At 44.6% G+C, this 21053-nt stretch overlaps 1 protein-coding gene and 1 long non-coding RNA gene across 10 annotated transcripts in view; one reads left to right on the top strand and one right to left on the bottom strand.

Moving 5' to 3' along the window:
• MRTFB (myocardin related transcription factor B) overlaps window positions 1–21053 on the bottom strand; it is a 197518-nt gene that overhangs the window by 151851 nt on the left and 24614 nt on the right. The window contains exon 1 of one of the 8 annotated variants that reach the window (XM_078440092.2): window positions 3397–3525. The exons of the other annotated variants lie outside the window; for them this stretch is intronic. The gene's annotated coding sequence lies outside the window, so the exon portion shown is untranslated. Of the gene's footprint in view, window positions 1–3396; window positions 3526–21053 lie in introns of those variants that run through there. 8 annotated transcript variants of the gene reach the window in all.
• On the top strand, window positions 3665–13405 carry LOC132689100 (uncharacterized). 2 transcript variants are annotated; one of them, XR_013552909.2, is made up of 5 exons: window positions 3665–4493; window positions 8695–8758; window positions 9137–9204; window positions 9598–9742; window positions 12869–13405. It is a non-coding gene; the product is annotated as an uncharacterized LOC132689100 (long non-coding RNA). The 2 variants fall into 2 exon arrangements; XR_009614860.3 differs by lacking the exon at window positions 12869–13405 and adding an exon at window positions 10205–10622.

The following is a 21053-nucleotide window of genomic DNA, read 5'->3' on the forward strand; positions in this document are numbered from 1 at the left end:
AAATTAAATTAAAAATTCAGTTCTGCACTCATCCTAGTCACATTTCAAGGGCTCAACAACCACATGTGATTAATGGCCACCACCCTGGCAGCACGGAACAGAGCGTCTCTGGCACCACACAGACGTCTCCTGGGTAGTGCTGCTCTGTACCCTTTGGTATCGTGTAAACTTTTTATAGTGAGCGTGTTATACTTTTGGAGTCCGCAAGGAGAATAAAGACATTTCCAATCTGAAAAAGAAACACACAGGGTTTTGGTCCTGCTGTCCCATTCTGCATCTCTCTAATAGTTCTTTTTCAAACAGCACAGAAGGAAGTTCAAAAGGGAGTTCATAAGGGCTTAATGATCTAGATGCTGCCAATTTCTCGAAGTTCGTTGATTGTTACTAAGTCAGTTAATACTTAACAAGAGTTCAGATGCCACCAAAATAAGGAAGACAACAACATATATTTGGAACGTCGTGACATCGCTCTTATTCTCTAAAATCTAAAAAAAAAAAAAGGTCATGTTACTCATTCTTAGTAAAGCAAGCACAGTTGAGAGAAACCTCTTACAGTTTAGACCAACATTTTAAATTGAAGCTTTTCTTCAAAAGAATAATAGCATTTAAAAATAGTATTCATTTTTTTCTGATTCAATTCAGTACAAAGTAGAGAAGAAAAAATAAAGCCAAAAGTTAACAAAGAAAAAGTGCCACATTAACTGTAAAAGAAAATGGCAATGCTAAGAACCAGTTTTCAAATGAAAGCTGTAACACCAGAACAACAGTTTCTAAAGACTTTTTCATGTAATAGAAGTTTGGATCATCTGGTGGGGTTTTAAGAAAATAACACTTTCCTAAAGAAAAGTTAAAGTCCAGAAAAACATAAGGCACATATACGTTTACGGGAAATGCACAAATAACATTTTGAGACCCTCTGTCCCCTCCAAAAAAACCACCGACTGCTGCTGAAAGATTACAGTCCCAGTCCCTCCTGCTGTCCCCAGCAGCATCCACTTACCCACTGGGTCCAAGGGCAGATCTAATCTGGGCCCTCAAAGTTCTCCTGAAAACCCTGCACAGTATCACATCCACCTTCCTTCCTAGGTAGCTACCTGCTACTCTCCTGCCGGACCCTAAGTTCCAATCACAACCATGTGTCCAAGGTTCCTACCATGGGGCTTTGCCTAATACAAAAATATACAAAGTCCCAGTAATTAAGATGGTATAAAATGACACAAGAATATATTGTAGAACAGTGGAGCAGAAAGAACTCTTGCACATTGAGCAATCCGAATACAAGACAAAGTGGCAATACATATCAGTGGAGAAAAAGATGGGACTATGCAATCAGAGATGCTGGTTCGTGCCACTGGTTTATTCGCATGGAAAATTATTCCCTATCTCATACCACACACACAAATAAATTCCATGTGGATTAGACTCATGCTAAAGAGCAGAACAAACTTTTACAAGAAAATATGGTAGGATCTCTTTACGACCCCAAAGTACTCAGAGTACGGTGGGATTTATTAAACATGATGCAAAAAGCCAACCATAAATGAACAGACTAATAAATGTGACTTGATTAAAATGTAAACTTGCACACAACAAAGCACATCATAAAAGATAAGCCACTGGGAGAACATACTTGAAATGCAAAATATCAACAAAAGATAAGCAGCCAGAATATATAAAGAACTAAAGATACATAAGCGGGGGAAGCAATCCAATAGGAAAACACACAGAAGAGAAACAACTCACTGAAGAGGAAACTGAAATAGCCCAATAAACATAGAGAAAAGATGCTCACACTAGAAAACAAAAAAATGTACTACAAATTAGCAAAAAAAAAAAAAAAACAAAAAAACAAAAAAAAACACACCCGGAAATTTGACAATACCAAGGTTTGGCAAGGATATGGAACACGAGGAACTCTCAGACATTGCTATCAGGAGCTGTACTTGGTACACCTGCTCTGGAGAATGATCTGGCCACATCTCGTGAAGTCAAGGATGCACATGCCCTATGAACCAGCAATTCTACCTCTAGGAAACTCGAAAGAAGATGTTAAATATGCACAAGAAGACAGTACCACATGCTCATAGCAACACTGTTTAATAGCAAAGCATGGAAATAACCAAAACTCCCACTGACAGCAAATGAACAAACTATCGTAATCCTAGAATACCAGAAGCAAAAATGGTTAACAGTAGCGAATGACGGGAATTATTGCTACACACATCTGTACGGATATATCTCACACACAACAGTTAAATGAACAAGTTGCAGAAATATACACAGACTATGATACCATACTGCACAAAGTTCAAGATGCACAGAGTAAATACACTGTTTATAAATATACACGCATGTATCGAAACCCATGTAAGGGAGTAACACACTCTCACTTCAGGATGATGGTTCTTCTGCAAAAGGAAGAAGGGGGGGAGGGGGAAGCATCTGGCAGGGCTACAGAGGGGGCGTCAACTATTTGCAAGACATTTTGTATCACTTTAACGTAAAGCGAAGGTAGCAAAATGTTAAGATTCCACTTAAGCTAAGCAGAGATTATATTATTCTCCGTATTTTTCTAAATTCATAGATTTCAAAGCTTCAAGGAACCTGCATTTTAAAGAAAAGGCAGCAGAGGCTGACATCTACAAAGTGGCTGTCTCCTAACATCAAGCCTGTGGTTATGGACAGCTTTTCTTTTTTCTTGCCTTCTATATGTATACATATATTTTTTTTCCCCAGAAAGTCAACCCAGATACTTCTAGTCCAATTTCTTCTCCTATCTTACTCCCAAAACCAACACTGTATTTTCTTGCTCTTTTGGGTTCTTGGAGGGCCTACTAGATGCATTCTCACTTGTCTATAAATTATGCATTAAATGCCTACAATGTGCCAGTTCCTGTGCCACGAGCTGGAGAAACATACACTGTCTCTTCCTCCACAGAGGTTAGCCTCAAGGAACAGGAACATTAAATAAACATGGAAAAAACTATACAATTAAAATTGTGGGAACATTATGAAGGAAAAGAACAGGTGCTCTGGGCCCATATAATAGAATGGCCCAGTTTAACCTAGGTTGCATAGGAGGCATACGCAAATGCCAGGAAGGACAGGATGGAGGGGCAGAAACCAGAGACAGAAACCAGCCAAGTGTCGTTCTCACTAGGCTGGCGCAACTCAAGGGCAAGGATTGCTTCTGATTCTTATCTGTGCCCATGACTTCGTTGGTGCTTGAACAAATGCTCTCTGGCTGATTCTAAGGCAGCCTCTGAGCAATCAGGAGATTCTGTGCCTGTAGCTCTAAGGCAGGAAAGCAGTCCCTTGGGGATGGCCCAGGAGGTGAAAGGAGTAACAGAGAAACAGGCGGAACAGAGTCTGAACCCACTGTGTATAGAAACTCACACACATCATGCTCCACATCGTGACAGAGCTGAGCCTTTTTCTTCATGTGTCCATCGTTTATCCACCTCCTTCCTTGTACAGTACCCTCCCCCCTACCCTATTCATCAATCCAATACTTTTAAGGGGATCTATGTGTGCCAAGCTAGGGGCATTAAGACCCACATAAGCATAGCCTCTGCCACCAAGAGTTTTCCTTCTAGACCAGTGGATCACAACCAAGGGTGACTGTGTCACCCAGGGAACAATGTGTGGAGACATGTTTGGTTGTCACAATGCAGCAGGACAGGAGGTGTGCTACTGCCATCTAGCATGTAGGGTCTGGGGATGCGGCTAAGCATTCTATGATGACTCTTGCAGCGACAGTCTCCCACAGCCAAATGTCAGCAATGCCAAGGCAGGAAAACCTGGGGAGATGTTTAGAACCGTGTAGAAGTTGACTGCTAAAGCAGGGCAAATGTCAGGGGTCAAAAGCCAGAAGCCAAGGAAGTCAAATGTCAGAGGCGTAGGAGAGTGGTAAACACCAGGTCATTGGATAAGCAAAGAAACAACGTCAAGAGTGCTGAGGTTGAGGAACTTGCTCTGGACAATGAGCAACGTAATCACACCACAATGCCAGAAGAGAATAAAATGCCGTCCAAATACAAGGTGCAGCATCTAATCTAGAATCAGGGGTACAAAGGTGCCCTCGGAAGTGACATCTAATTAAAAACCTGAAAACCAGATGAGTTCGAAAGGGATGTGAAGACGAAGGCAGGGTAAAGGGGCCATTCCAGACAGAAGGCACAGCCGGCGGGCAAGCGGGACTACGGAACGGAGGAACACATCTGTACGGCGGAAAGTGGGAGGGGCTCCGGGGCTGGAGAGGCGGCCGCCCTATCATAACGGGCTTGTGTGATGGCTTAAGAAACACAGACGTTATCTTTAAGGCAGTAAGAAGCCACCGAAAGAATTTACACAGAGGAGTGACAAGAACAAGCTTGTTTTAGGACAAAGGACTGCTAAGAAACTGAGTGGGAGGGAGCTCCTGACATCCAGACGACGGTCGTGGCCTAACGCTGCCCCTTGGAACGGAGGGGAGGCATTCAAGAGACGCTCAGGTATTAAGCACCACTCCAGTTCTCTGCCGAGTAATTCCAAGCCCCCCAGACTCCAAAACCTTAAAGTTTTTACATAATTCATCTGTGGCCCAGCCTAACCAGAATTATGTGGCAGCAAACCCAGAACCTGAACTTACTTGAGGCTATTAATAGCACATTTATCCTATTTAATGTGAATATTTCAAGACAGAAGGACAAATGCTTGATTATGGGGTGAACGTCCCAGACCTCACTGGGTAGCATATTAACTTTTTAAGATTCAAAGAAGTCCATATTCCAAAAATGCAGCTGGGCCCCAGGGTTTACGATAAGGGATCGTGGACTTACACAAGGTGCTAAGTAAACCGTTGTCAAACTCCAGTGAACTGGGCAAAGCAGTTTTCTGGATGATTATTTGTGCAGAATATTTTTCTAAGTCACTATCCTTACTATCAACAGCATGACACTTCCAGATACCACATATATACATACCACATGATTTATTTTATGTAACTTTCCCTTAAAAACCTAGAAATTTGGCTTGCGATCCTAACAGACACAGCAGCAGGATATGGGGAAAGAACTAAAATTATTTCACCAAAACTTATCTGTTGACTTCATCATTCTCCATCCTCCCCAGGACCGCCACACAGAAGGCAGAGTAGGTACACTCAGTCACAGTGAACCAGACCTTCACCTTAGTAGAATAATTCCAAGTAAAGCCAGTTAGGAGTTGCAAGAGCCTGAGGTCACCTCCCAATCACCGCCAGCACAGCCACAAACACATCAGTGACTGGATACTTTCTCAGCAGAGGAGACCTGGCCCTTTGTACTTGTGCCAGGTGGTCACTGGGCACAGCGGCAGTGGCGAGGAGGGCGGGCCTGGGTCACGCTCTCATTCGTTCCCTCCTTCCCTCCCCACGTATCTGTGTCCCAGGCACTGTGTATTCTAGGTGCTCAGCATCTAACACTTCGTGAGACAGACGTGGTCCCTCAGAGGTTATGAATTTTACCAGGGCACAAGGAGATGACACATGTAATTACAACCAGGTGTAAGAAGTTAGGATGGGAAAGCATGATGATGACAATATGCAGCAGAGGGACCCAACGAAGTCGGCAGGGAAGACTCTAGAAAGACCTCTTTGAGAAAGTGATACTGAAACGGAGACCTAATGTATAGTTACAAATTTTGATCTGAAGGTACTAGAAAGAGAGGAAGGAGTTGAACTGAAGTAAACCAGACGACAGGAGAAAACAGTGGTTGAAAACTAAGGGTGGGAGGGGAAGCCAGAGGAGGCCTGAGCCAGCAGAAACATGGAGGAACACAGCCTCCAGTGCGGGCTGGACACGAGCTATCGTCTATTGATCCTCCTGGAAATGGGACGACGCTTGCTCATGTTCTGAAGGTACTTTGCACTTAAAAAAAAACACCAAACAAATGTGGGAAGTGTTTTTAAAATACTCAAACACTTATTTTATGCTTATGTGAGTGAGGGGAAGACGACCCTTCAAATGTAATAAAGTACACCTAAAATGCACTTCAAGTGGACTAAATAAATAGTTGTGTACTGAAACACTGAGAACACTGAGAGTGAGTCTGAATGGTAAATTAGGTCAGCAGTATGCTGCCAACCTTGTAAAGCACTATGGTCTCTGGCAGAGTATAAGAAAATCATAAATTTACCAGAAACATAACTGAGATATTCGGATATCAATGGAGATGACTGGGGCACATTAAAGTTTCCAACCACAAATATACCCGTGTAAAGCATACTCTGTATTTTGAACCTACGACAGCCGGAAAAGCAAACGCTAGTGTTCTACCCCAACGACCCCAAGGAACCAGCCATTCACTGTCACCATGTTTATTCAGAGGCCCTTGTCATCCCACGCCAGAGTAGCAGACTTTTAAAAACTAGTGTTAGTTGGGCGCCTGGGTGGCTCAGTCGGTTAAACATCCAACTTCAGCTCAGGTCATGACCGCACGGTTTGTGAGTTCGAGCTCCACGTCGGGCTCTGTGTTGACAGCTCGGAGCCTGGAGCCTGCTTCGGATCCTGTGTCTCCCTCTTTCTCTCCCCCTCCCCCACTCACACTCTGTCTCTCAAAAATGAATAAAAGTTAAAAAAAAAATTTTTTTTAAAGAACTAGCGTTAGCCATTTTAGTTCTATCTGTGTAATACTTTGTATCCTGTATTTCAAGAGACCTTCTAAACCAAAAGAGCTCTCAGCTAACTCAGTACACCCAGGAGAATCTGGGGGAAATGAAGCCTGCTGCATGGGGAGGCAACGCCTCACAACCTCACAGGTGTTACTTAGTTTCTCTGTGAATAGGCTTTTCTTTCTTTCTTTCTGTCTTTTGTTAACTCCTCTCCTCCTCAGCCTTTGCTAGAGTCCCGTACTGACCACGCAGCCCCTCCTGAAGGCCTCAGCGACTGGGCCTCGTGTGTACTCTCCTCTCTGCATAAGCCCTTGCCGTCGGCTGGAGAAGTTGGACTTCCCTCTCGCTTTCCAGGGTCCCCGAAATTCAGCTTCCTCGACAACGGGAACCTTCCCATCCTCTCCAACCCCCCACGAAACAATCCCACGCCAGGCTCACCCTAGAACCCGAACTCTGCGACGACACTGTCTCCTCGTTCTTGATGTCCCTTGTACCTCTTTGTTCAGCCCACCTGCACTCCCTCCCTCTCGCCCTCCATCAGTTCTACCTTCAACTAATATTCACCAAATACTCGCCTTTTGCCAAGTTCTGTTCTGGGTATGGGGGGAACACAGCACTTAAAAATTAAGACATAATAACTCACAAATACACGAATAAGGAAATAAAATGTATACCGTCAAAGAGTGATAAGTACTGCAGAGACAAACAGAAAGGCAGAGAATGGGGATGTTAGTACTTGGCAAGAGAAGCCCCATTTCAGAGAGGGTGGCCAGAAAATCCCTGGGAGGAAGACACCTGAATAACCCTAACCCTGAAGGAGGTGAGGGATCAAGCTGCAAAGAATACTCGTGGGGGCGCCTGGGTGGATCAGTTAGTTATGTGTCTCTTTTTTTTTTTTTTTTTAATTTTTTTTGATGTTTATTTTTTTTTAATTTTTTTCAATGTTTTTTATTTATTTTTGAGACAGACAGAGACAGAGCATGAACGGGGGAGGGGCAGAGAGAGAGGGAGACAGAGAATCAGAAGCAGGCTCCAGGCTCTGAGCCATCAGCCCAGAGCCCGACGCGGGGCTCGAACTCACGGACCACGAGATCGTGACCTGAGCCGAAGTCGGACGCTTAACCGACTGAGCCACCCAGGCGCCCCTTGATGTTTATTTTTGAGAGACACACACATTGTGTGAGCAGGGGAGGGGCAGAGAGCCAGGGAGACACAGAATCGGAAGCAGGCTCCAGGCTCTGAGCTGTCAGCACAGAGCCCGACGCGGGGCTCCAACTCGCAAACTGGGAGATCGTGACCTCAGCCAAAGTCGGATGCTTCACCGCATAGGCGCCTCCATGAATCTGACTCTTTTTTTAGGCTCAGGCCATGATCTCACGGTTCGTGCCTGTTTGGGATTCTCTCTCTCCCTCTCTTTCTGCCACTCCCCTGTGCTTGCTCTCTCTCAAAATAAATAAACTAATTTAAAAACGGGGACAGAAACAGTCAGACTTCTGCTACAGACTGACCCCTCTGGCTGCTGCATGAAGCACAGGCTGCAGTGGAGAGAGAAACCCTGGCTCGCTCTCACCTTGCTTCTCCTGAAGCCCCATCAGGGTACTTCTCCGCCCCACAGCCCTCAAGCTACCGGACTTGGAGAGGGGGCAGGTATCATCCCTGCTATCCACCATCACTCCCCCACCTCCCCGGAGGCCCCTGGCTTTGAATGTCCTATCATCAGACCTCCCCCACTCCTGTGGCTGCTATCCAACACCCCTCACCCCCATGACCACCTGCCAAACCAAGAATACTCCTCGGTCGTCACTTTCACGCACCTACCCTCTGACCACCACCTCCTAGATTTCCAGCTCACTTTCGTCCATAACCTGAATCCGACAATCCATTCACCCTCCCGGGGTGTCCACGCCACTGATCCTACCACCCTTTTACTGTCCGTCATTCCTTGATATGGTCACTTCCCTCTTCCACTTAACAGCCAGTCCCTTCAACTGCACTGCTGCTTTGTGCCTGCTTGGCAGATGGTCTATGACGATTATATTAAATCCCACTCTGCCCCTGCCCAGGGAACAGCTGATGGTGTGGAAGGAAGTCCAAAGACTTCAAGAGCAGAGGACAGCTCTTGAGTAGGTGAGAGGGGCTGGTATCCAGCACAGAAGGGGCGCCACAGACGGGGCCTGTGGGGGGTGGGGGAGGGAAAGCTGAGCGCAGGGCACAGGTTCTGCTGGGCGGCAGCGTTTGGCAGAAGCTGCCTTCTGGTTGCTTCTACGTTCCCAGTGGGCGGGAGCCAGGCCATGCAGGGAGAGTGAGGGAACGACAGTGGAGGGAGGATGGAGGAAAGGAGAGAGCAGCAGAGCAGGCCAGCGAATGACCGTGCACGGCCCGTCTTGGGTTACCCAGCCCTCCTCTGCCCTCACTCCTCTCTGCCAGCCTGGAACCAGGCAGGGGCGGTGGAGGGGAGACGGCCGCTTCACCGATACCAGTATTTAACTCCGCTCCCCCATGCAGATCCCTAAGGCCAAGCACTGCTGGACACAGTCCGAAAACAGAGAGGATTCTGTCCCCGACGCCCGCAGGTTAGCTCATTTCAGGTGGACTCCCAACGCTCCTCAGTAAACCCTTTACTCACCGCTGCTTAATGCCAACGCCAGAGCCCGCAGCACGTGAGGATCCCTGCTTTCTTTAGGTTCCCAGCAACACCCCTTCACCCTGAGCAGCTGAACGTGGCTTCCGTTTTATCGAGGGCAAAGGTCACTTGATGTGAGTGAGCTTCTTCACAACTTCCTTTCTCTAGGGCTCAAACCCCCTGCGTGTTTAACATCGACTGTCCTTTCCTCTCGGCTCACAAACGCTCTTCCCTTTGTTGTCCGGCCAACCCCACCTCTCTCGCTACTTCTTTCGGCCCCAACCTACAGAGCTTTATTCAGTCATCCTACCCTTCCTGCCTCTTGAATTTGTTACATGCACAGGTTATGAAGAGAAAAAGGTATTCCAGATAAAAGAACCAAAATCAACAAATGACACGAGCGGACGGAATATGGAAGATGCGCGAAAACAGCTATAAACTGGTCTCACTACACAGCAGGGTGTGCTGGAGAGTGACAGAAAACAAAGGTAGATGGGGAGGGTGGGACAGGATCACAGTGCAGGCTGATCATTTCTGAACAGGGAAACACTCCTGATGGAAACAGTGTTTAAGGGAGATGAGACTCCGCACAGGATGGGATGGGAAAGAAAGGACTCGCACTGAAAACAGGAACAGGATGAGGGGGTTGGGGGCAGGGAGGGTGGAAGGCAAGAGGGTGAGGCAATCATCCTGACAAGTATACTGAGAGTCTGGTCAAATGCAGAGGCGGTGAGAAGGAAGAAAAGACAAAAGGCATTTCCCTTTGGGGCGCCTGGGTGGTTCAGTCACTTAAGCGTCTGACTCTTGGTTTTGGCTCCGGTCATGATCTCACAGGTTCGTGGGTTCGAGCCCTTACATGGGGCTCTGCACTGACAACAACGAGTGGACTTGGGATTCCCTCTCTCTCTCTCTCTCAATAAATAAATAAACTTAAAAAAAAAAAAAAAAAGGCATTTCCCAGGAAGAAGTGGACAGCACCTGGTGAATGACAGCACACCGTGGACACAGGGCAGCCCGAGTCCCCTGAGAGAGGGGTACGAGCGCTTGGGGATGGAAGGAACGGTGCTCCACTGGTGACCTCGTTAAGGTCACTGCACTCAGAGGCCGGACGGGGCCAGGGCCTCTGAGACCATGTGATTCAGCCCCCTCACTTTACACATGAGGAAGCAGAGCCTAAAAAAGCGCAATGATTTGTCCAAAGCCTCCAAGCAAGTTGCCAAGGGCTGGAACTGGAGCCCTGACCCCTGCCTCCGTCTACTCCACCTTGCTGCCTCCCCTAAAAACAATGCTGTGCTTCCGATTTGCCCTCTGAAACCCCTGGGGGCCCCACCACTGCTGATGCAATTCGCCCGATGGAAGCGGCCGCCTGTGGCCTCCGCACTTACCTGATCCAGGAGAGTCAGCTCCTGACCATCAGGCGGACAGCTGCTGGGCTGACTCTACCAGGACGTTCCTGAAGATGAGCCTGCCTTGCCCTTGCATGGCTTGCCCAGCTGAGACTGTGTCACGTCTTTGAACGGTTTTGAAGTTTCTACCAAGTACCAAGGTGAGAGAGTAAACACGACATAACCCTACTCCAGGGATCATTAACGTGATTTGGAAACTAAAGGGCAAACTATTGACCCTTATTGTTTCCTTCTTCCCCTCCTGTTCCTACTCGGTGACAGAAGTTCGGATACCGTTCGCCCCTTCTGTGTCGGCAATCTTAAACCTTGTGTATGCTTTCCTGGCAAAGACTGCAGTGGTGCTTGGTATTCTTCACAGTGTCAGCTCACAGACCTCTGCTGATAACAAAAAGTCATCCATAATATTACTAGCAAGGCTTCTACGTTTTCTTTTTCCCAGACGATGATGATGAAACACAGAAGTTTCTAGGTAATTTCCCGGTGAACTTTGAGCCTCGACAGAGGTTAACATGAGTATAGCTTCCAGTGTCTTATGGAAAACAAGCACAATTATTTACACTAAATAAATACGGACAACTTACTTGTCTCATTTCCTCTGTCAGTGTCAAAAAAAAGACTTCAACAAGCTAACACAGACTTCAGGAAGCCATCCATATTGAAAGAGATATTTAGAGCGGACTATCCTGAACTACTTGAACTTATTAACAGCTACCTGAATGAAGTCAGTAGATAATCCAGAATAATTTTATCACAGAGGAATTTAGTATTATTTTTTTTCTCTTCTTGCTATTTCAAAGAGCTGCAGTGACAAAAAAATTTTTTTGAAGAAAAAATTATAAAATCTGCCAAATCCTTCCTTGGAAAATACTGACAATTCTGTTTTCAAAGAACAGTTTTCAAAGACCAGCCCCCACAGAAAAGACAGTAATGCAATTAAAAGGTACACAATTTAGGTACTGAACTTGACCCCTCAGTTTGTTTTCTTCCACCTTTATTTCCTCATACTATCCACTCTGAAATTTATTATTTTTTACCACATGCTGTGAGTACCTCAAAAGCTTATACTGAACCTCTGTTTGCTTAGCAGCCTCAAGATTCTCCTTTGTGACTAAGTGTTCAGTTTATTTTCACACACGTAAACTAAGCCCTTGAACTTGGGGTGAGGAAAAGCATTGGGCTCAAAGTTTGGAAAGGAAGGAACTACACAACAGCTTCCTTTAGAACAGCCTGCATTTTCAGCTTCCTGTATGAAAATAATATTGTATTTTTATAGTAATTGCTAAGAAACAATGAAGAAATTACAATCAAGCCTTTGTATAGTTAAGCCTCAAATCCCTTAAAGAGCAAACAATTTCTTCCAGTAATTTAGATATTTAAATCAAGCAAAGAACAAGAAAAGAGACGAATAAATAGAAATGTGGTACAAATCTTAAAGTGGATTATACAATTTTCGGATTACTATAAGGAGCTCACATTTTCTTTCACTGAATGACAGGCATTAAGACTTTCAGCTTTAAAAATCCCAAATATCAAGCTATTGCATTTAGTAGAGACGACGGGGGAAAGGTTTTCTTTGTCAGTGCAGGGGATGCGACCGTTGTTGTGAAACTGTTTTGATTCAAACACATAAACACACACACGCGCGCACGCGCGCACACACACACACACCCCCCCCACATTTATTAAACACAGCTTTTCAGACTCTAAGTGAAGCAGAGATAATTGAGTATTCTGTTTAAAAATAGAATTCAAATGCCCCCGGAACCTGGGATCCGAGGGGAGGGAGAAGGCGCCTCCTCGGGGCTGGCTCTCGAGGGCCTCTGTGCCACAGCACAGCCACAGGCCCGGCAGTCGGCTTCCAAGGCCATCCCTCACACACGGGTTTCAACAGCTAACACGTGCACCGCCAGAAAGCAGCTTCTGCTGTTCGTCACTCTGGGTTCTCTGCGCGCATAATTCAGTATGTTACTACCATGCATTTAGAAGTTTCCTACCAAGGGTCGTTAAACGAACGGAAGCTCATAATGAAATCCAGCCTCTTGTTCTCCCCGTATTCTTGCCTGCATGCTGGCGCTTCGTCTTACGCATTCGAGATTCAAGTGTGGGAGAGAACGTCATTCCCCTGGGCCACTCAGGAAAGAGCAACACAGATGTAGAAAGCTCTAGAACAATTTCCTGGATGTTATTTAACCTGCCCTGATCCCACAGCATCCAGCAGCCGACCTAGCAGCTGGTTCACAAATCCACGGCCCCGCAGAAGCATACGGCCCCTGTCTAGGAGACCAAAGCCAGGCGGACAGCAGCCCGACTCACAGTAAGCTCCAACACGGCCAGCGCCACAGTCTACTGCTACGGCCCAAACTCCGCCAAGGAGAGGGGTGCCTGGAGGAGAAGCCGTGGTGGCCAACGTCTGGAACGAGCGCTCAGGGTTCCCTGTCCCTACCTGGCATCAGACACCTGGAAAAGACGACGAACGAAGGTGCGCCTTCACAGTTCCCAATAACCCTTACCGTGTCCTCTCCCTGGAGCACCCTGTGCCATACTGCCCCCGACCCTTCTGCACCCTCCTGGCCGGTGACCGCCACCCCACATGCACCTTATTCACTGGTTCACTCTATCTTTTCATGCGCCCACGAGGGTCTCAGGTCAGCGGGGTGAGGAAGGTCATCTGCTCGTCTCTGTGTTTATCCCTGGTTTCCAGCACAGTAATTGGCACGGGGCAGTCCTTCAGTATTTGTTACTGAACTTTTTGTTGGCGAGTTGTCAGAGACCGAAATGAAGTCTATTTTCTAGTACGTTCACCTCCTAGCCCCGCCCCCAACCATGCCTACCTCCTACTCTATGCCTGGTGCTTATTCCTCCTATCTGATGAAAACTACTATCGGGGAAGGATATAATAAATCCCTTCAACGTGAAAGGAAGAAGACAGATATGTGGTTGACCTCTCCTAGTGACCCTACAAAACGATGGCATGTCAATCACCTAGATGTGAATGGAAGAGACTCCCGGTGGAAGCCCGGAGGCATACTGTGGGCAACTGCTTTCCTCCTACACACAGCCAGACCACTGCATGAAGTTTTCACGTTCGTTTTTTCCCTGCGTCTTCGGCCCCGCTGGCTCTGTCTGCCATCTCTGTCCCTGGTGCCCTAGACCCACCTGAAAACACGACACAACTTTAAATAACATACTGAACAAATGCATGACAGCCATACAGTACCTTTCACTTCCTATCTGTCCCTTTACATTCTCGGCAAAGGCGGGAGCTGCCTGAGGGCAGGAGCCACGTGTACTTCTCTACACTGGGTCCTAGCCAATGCTGAGCACACAGTAGGCATGCAACAGGGCGTTACACACAAGATTTGCAATCCAGCAAGCATGGGAAATGTTTTACAAACAGACTACCCTCACTGTTACAAAAGCATCCAAAATAACCAGAAATCTGGAATGAGCAATGATAATATTGATGCCGTTAAAAAAGCAACGCACGTTTCCTTACAAGCTTTACTAAATGTCAGACTCTGAGCTACGCCCTTCACAAGACAGTCTCTCATTTAATCCTCATGACGTTTGGAGATGTCCAACACCTCAGTTACACTGTGAACTGGGGCAGTCGGCAGACTGACTGCAGAGAACATTCAAATGGCTCATGAAATCAAATATTTAGCATCCCCCAAATATTTCCTAACGGTATGGCTAAGAAGATGTAAAGCGATTTAAAAGAACTGCTTTAAAATACCTTTTCATCTCTGAGCCCAAACCCATGCAGTTTCCTTTGTGGGCACACCACCTCTGTCCCACCCTCCCTGTCGGTCAGACAAATCTCGCACACCCTGAAAGTCCGCTCAAGCATCGCCCAGCTCCTGCAGTGCTCCCACGGCACCTCGCACATGTCCACATTCTACCAGCGGCCCTGATCTGGTCCCTGTGTCTGATTATTTCCCCAGGAGAATCTGAGCTCCTGGCGGCAGAGAACCTTGTCTTTCCATCTGGGTACCCAGGTCTCTAGCACAGCATCTACCACACAAGTGCACGGTCACTGTTTGTCTTTGAAATAGTTGTAAGAGTAGCTTTACGATTTTTAGTTTGCAATGCCTATCTCTTACAGAAGATCTGTATCAAGATCAACATCATAACTTTCAACTCAATAATTTAAATCTGTCTCCATAGCAACTCAGCAAAGTGCTTCTTACAATACTGAGAAAGGCAGCCTCTAACTTCAGGTTCAACGCACTGAAATACTTCACAATCATTTGCTTTTGTTCTTAGCAGGAAGAGACAGAATGACAGCATTTAACTCTCTGTAACTTCTAAGAACACTCTAACTTCACCATTAACAATAAATCAAAACTTATTTTTTTCTAACATAACTAGACTGTCATCTCCATTAATAAAGAGACAGCATCTTATTACTTCCCAAATTGAAAGTATCTGTAAGAGAACAATACATCTAATGAGGGCCATAGCTGCATTTCAGACTCTGACAGACCAAAAGATATAAATTGTGACACTCTATTTTTAAAGTAAACATCACTTCTTTCTGACAGTTGACCTTTTATAAAAGATGTCATGGACAATTCTAGAAGAGATTAGAGGAGAGACTTCTATGGGCGAATGTAAAACATGGCCCAAATTAGGCCAAGGGGGTGGCATAAAACAACTCAAGACCTCTATCAGTTCAGTAATTTTAACTCAAAGGCAAGGTAAAACGAATTCGACTTTTCATCTTTCATTATAATGGCTGCGTGCTTTCTGAAAGTTTGCTGATTTCCAGGATATTAAATTTCAAGTTCTGGGCATTTGTTCACTTTTTTTTTCCCCCCTTAATACTTGGTTGGTTCCCTTCCTTCCTTCCAGACGCTCCCTCCACCCCTAAGTATTAGACCTCTAAAAACGACTGGTGGTACCCTGACGGCCCTAAGTTCTTGTAAGGGTAACAAAGCAGAAATGTAAATATACCTCATGGATAGGCTAACTCTACTAACTATACACTCCTGTTTCTTTACTACAGATGCCAAAGAAACATAGATGATGACCACACATCCTACCTGGAAAAGCTATCTAGGGAAGGGGAGTTATTAAACCCTAACAGAAAAGATCTCATCCGAAATTTAGTATCTTTCAAAGCTTACGTTGAAAAGCCCGTCCTTCTCAAATTTTCCTCCCGGAAATAATGGTATATTAACAGAAACAATACTCATTTTTTGGTTTTGGTTTTTTATGACAAATAGGATGCTCCGCTTTATGGGTGAAAGCTCAACAATTTAGATAATGAAGGCCTCCGATAATGCGGAGACTCACTGATACGCTTAAAAGGCAAGATTCAGCTGCAGGAATACACGAACAGAAATTCACTGCGCCGTCCTGGTGAGTGCAGAATACACAGACATCAATCCACTGCAGGAGCCTCATGTATCATGTTTACTCATGAGTGTTTCTGCTGCTTTTGAGCAGCATCCGAGGAACATGAATTTCCGCAGTAACTTAGGAGACCAGGTCACCTGGCTTCTAGAAGTCTCTATCAGAAACTCTAAAAAATGGCGAGAAGAATGAGAAAATAAACCTGGCCCACACATTCAAACAATTTGTCCTTTTATAGGTCCCTGCCACCTGAATAAGTAATGTTCAGTCTTTTGGGCTGAACTATGGTTCAGGACCTCACACCTCAACATTCTCCATGCTACATACCACGTCAGAGTTCACTCGTAATTTGTGCCTGTAAGTTTTTTTTTTTTTTATTCTGGCTCAAGAGCACCCTTTGAAAAGAAATGGTCATCCATTCATCAGGTAGACTATGTATGAATACGTAACATCATCAGGTAATTTTGTTATTTTTTTTTTCCAGTAGCACATCGTAGTCTCTGTGCCTCAGCATCCAGAAACCAGGCAGAACTTGGCCCACAGGGAGGTTCAGTACCACATGACTGACTCAGCACAGCTTTAATTCTGTGTAGTACCCTACAGTACAGAAAGACGAAGCAGGGGCCAGTCGCCTCTTTAAAAGTGCTCCTTCAGTTCCAATAATTTCAATTTCAGCACCTAATTTGCTGTGGCTCTGCTAGACTGGCTTTGTGAAGGCATTAAAAGCAGACTGTGTTTGCAGCCAACTGGCCTGTGTACCTAATGTAAAAGGGTAGCTACATCACAGTGACATCCCATTCTGATTGCAGCAGTGAAAATGGGACTCCATGGAGGTATCCCAGGGATCCAAACAAGTCCGTGGACCTAATAAGCACAAGGTAATACCACGAAGGCTGTCAATAACACTAAGAAAACACCTCAGCTCATTCTTCTCGCTCAAATGTTCCCGGAGTGGAAAAAGAAGAGGAAGACGAAGAGGGAAAGATTCAAAGAGAGAGATGAGAGAAGAGAAGGGAATATGAATACATGTATTAGATAAATAGTATATCCTTACTCTCTGAACATTATGCATCAAACTCAATGTTTCCTATATAACGCCATCTCCCTGAGCACTTTTTTTTTAATGTTTATTCATTTTTGAGAGAGAGAGAGCAAGCAGGGGAGGGGTAGAGAGAGAGGGAGACACAGAACTCAAAGCAGGCTCCAGGCTTAGTGCTGTCAGCACAGAGCCTGACACGAGGCTTGAACTCACGAACTGAGATTAATGATGTGAGCTGAAGACAGAGGCTTAACCCACTGAGCCACCCAGGTGCCCTTCCCTGAGCACCTTTTAAGTCAGGAGTTCTGCTGGGTGCTGGGAAACGGAGATAAATAAGACCAATTCCCTGCCTTTAAGGTTTGTTAGGAAGACAGACAAGAAACCATACAGTCATAACATAGTGTGGTAAGGAACATTAGATGAGAGCAAGGTGTTATGGGAAAAGGGAGGGGGTCTTTAATACAACTGGGCAGGAGGATTGGCAAAGAAGCTAAATCTTAAGAGAATAGATAAGGAAAGGATAGGAAGGTGGGGAAGGAGGGCAGGGGCATTCCAGCAAAGAGAGGGATATGCAAATGATCCCTCTACTCCAATACTCTTTATCACCCGATAATCTCCACCTCACTATCTTCCTTTAACCTGAAGAAAGCTAACGCCTCCACACAGAGGAAAATGGACACTCCGGAGTACGTATCACGAGAGGGAAAATTGCACACATGCATGCTGTGGGAATGTTTTATAAACACGAAAACTTGTAATGACAAGAAGCAACACTTGTTTTTGCACATATTGTTTGTTGGACACCTTGTTACAAAGTTTGAGACCAAACAGAAGTGCTAACAGGTTTAAAAAAAATTTTTTTTTTAGTGTTTATTTATTTTTGAGGGAGGGGGGAGGAGGGAAGGAGGGGGGGAGGGAGAGAGAGAGCGCACGCATGCACACACACATACCCACACACACACACACACACGAGTGGGGGGAGGGGCAGAGAGAGAGGGAGACACAGAATCCAAAGCAGGCTCCAGGCTCTGAGCTGTCAGCACAGAGCCCGACACAGGGCTTGAACCCACGAGCCATGAGATCATGACCCGAGCTAAAGTCGGACACTTAACCCCTGAGCCACCAAGTTTTACCAGGTTTTTTTTTTTTTTTTAATTTTTTTTTTTCAACGTTTTTTATTTTATTTTATTTTTTTGGGGGGGGACAGAGAGAGACAGAGCATGAACGGGGGAGGGGCAGAGAGAGAGGGAGACACAGAATCGGAAACAGGCTCCAGGCTCCGAGCCATCAGCCCAGAGCCGACGCGGGGCTCGAACTCACGGACCGCGAGATCGTGACCTGGCTGAAGTCGGACGCTTAACCGACTGCGCCACCCAGGCGCCCCTAGTTTTACCAGGTTTTAAAGCAATTATAAATGTATGAAAATCAGGTGCATTTGTTTAATTAGAAAAATATATATATAACCTAAAAACAGATGAAGTGGATGAGGTTGGAATCACTCTGGAAAACAAAAACTCTAAGGAGATTCTTATGTCCATGTGACTCTTAATTATTTCCTCGAGTCCTTGAGAAAGGAAAAACGGTTCCCTTGTCAAATAGTTTTAAACATTTACTAAGTGCTAACTCATATATTTTCTCGTTTAAACCACAACCAGAGGAAAAGTGTCTTCAGGCTACGGTCCCAGTTACAGAGTATAAAGTAGGGAGGCAGGATTAGAATCCAGTTTTTCTGACTCAAAGTCTGGGCACCCTTACAAACTAGACACTTAATCCCGCTTAATCTCATCGCTGTTTTCTCCTCTAAAAAACTAACTTTGAGAAACAAACTGTTAAAGGAATAGCTTGCTCTTTCAACCATAAATTATTTTAAAATACTCAGGTTCACAGTGCCCACCCTCTCCTTGTAAGAGAAACTAAAATAATGCACATAATAACTCTCTGCCCTCATGGCCATTTGAAAATAACTCCATTTCTTTCTCTTCTGTTTCTTCCCTATAGTTGACCACCAGCCATGCTACTGCTGCCCCAGCAAACAGCTATTACATATTTTTCAAGATCCTAAATACAGTACCTTGATTCAGATTCAACCTTATATGGACACTGAGAAGATATCATTACAATATGCTGGCTTCACTCCATTTATAAAATAATTATACAATTAAGCTTTTTAATGATAAAAATTCTTAAATTCTGTTTAAAGTTTTTTATTTTATTTAAAGTTATAATGTGTTAAAGAAGAGAAATACTCCTCAATGAGACTAAGTTTGCGGCGAGGTATTCATATCTTTATAACAATGCCCCCACTTCCTGCCGCCAGATTTTCCTCCTATTCAACAGTAATCTTGTCAGCAACACCTGCCGCTACTGTTACAGCTCGTTACCATGACCACTGCCAACAGTCTTAATAGAAACAAAAAGCAGGTTTGTCAATTAAACCCAAGGGAACATTTGCTATACGCAGACTTCTAGAATATTCTAACTCATTTTTCTGAATAAAGCAACCAAGGAGGAGGTCTGCAACCAACGCAAAATAAATTTTAGGAACTACTACTTTGGATTTGATGTCATCAATTTTATTTTTTCTTCATTTTTTTTTAATGTTTGTTTATTTTTGAGACAGAGAGAGGCAGAGAGCATGAACAAGGGAGGGTCAGAGAGAGATGGAGACACAGAATCTGAAGCAGGCTCCAGGCTATGAGCCGTCAGCACAGAGCCAGACGTGGGGCTCAAACTCATGGACCGTGATATCATGGCCTGAGCCGAAGTCGGACGCTTAACCGAATGAGCTACCCAGGCGCCCTGATGTCATAAATTTTATCTTAGACTTCAACAAAGTAAGATGACTAAGTCATCAAATTCTCCAAAAAGGCCCTCTTATCCCACTCTTTACAGGCTAAATCTCTTTGCACTCTTACTTGCCTGTGTCACAGCATTTACGACCCTGTAAGATAACAGATACAAGGCTCTGCATATTCACTGTTGACTCTCTTAACTTCTCAGAGCCTCGATATCTTCACTGTCTTGGGGAGGAAAGTTTAAAGGAAGACCTTAATGGAACCATACTGTATAAAATTAGAAAAATTTAACAAAAGAAAAACTAATTAAAGTTACAAACACACACAGAGTAAGCAGAAGAAAGGAAATAATGAAGATCAGAGCAGAAAATCAATGAAATTTTCAAAAAAAGAAAAATGAAGGAAACCAAAAGTTGGTTCTTTGAGAGGGTGGAAAAAAAAAAATTGAGAAACTTCCAGCTGAACAGCTCAGGAAAAAAGAGAAGATACCCATCGCCAGTATTAGTTCAAGAGAGGTGACATCACCATACAGATCCCATACACATGAAGACGATAATAAGGAACTATTATGAAAACTTTATGGCAGTAAATTCAACAGTGCACGTGAAATGAAGTCTGTGAAAGATACAAAGTACCAAAACCCACTCAAAAAGACATAAATACCTGGAATAGCCACAGATCTATTTTAAAAAACTGATTTTGTACTTTAAAATCTTCCCTCAAAGAAAAGTCTGGATCTAGATGGCCTTATTGGTGAATTCTAACAATTAAGGAAAAAACAGTACCAACTCTACACAAATTCTTTCTGAAAAACGAACAGGAGGAAATACTTCCCAACTTCTTTTATGAGACCAGCATCAACTTGGCACTAAAGCCAGACAAACACATCACAAGAAGCTATTACATCCCTCATGAACACACATGTAAAAATTCTAAACAAAATCTTAGCAAATCAAATTCAACAATACAAAGGAAGGATAATATATCATGACCAAGTGGGGTTTATCCCAAGAATGTAAGGCTGGTTTACTGTTCGAAATATACTCAACAAAATTTACCGTATTAGCAAACTAATAAATTAAAACCATGTGATCATCCCAATAAAGCCAGGAAAGTATCTAACAAAATCCAAAAACCATTCCTGATTTAAAACAAAAAAAACAAAAAAAACAAAACTTAGCAAACTTAGAAGAGAATTTCT

The sequence above is a fragment of the Panthera onca genome, chromosome E3, assembly GCF_046562875.1.
Source record: "Panthera onca isolate mPanOnc1 chromosome E3, mPanOnc1 haplotype 2, whole genome shotgun sequence".
Classification (NCBI taxonomy): Eukaryota; Metazoa; Chordata; class Mammalia; order Carnivora; family Felidae; genus Panthera; species Panthera onca.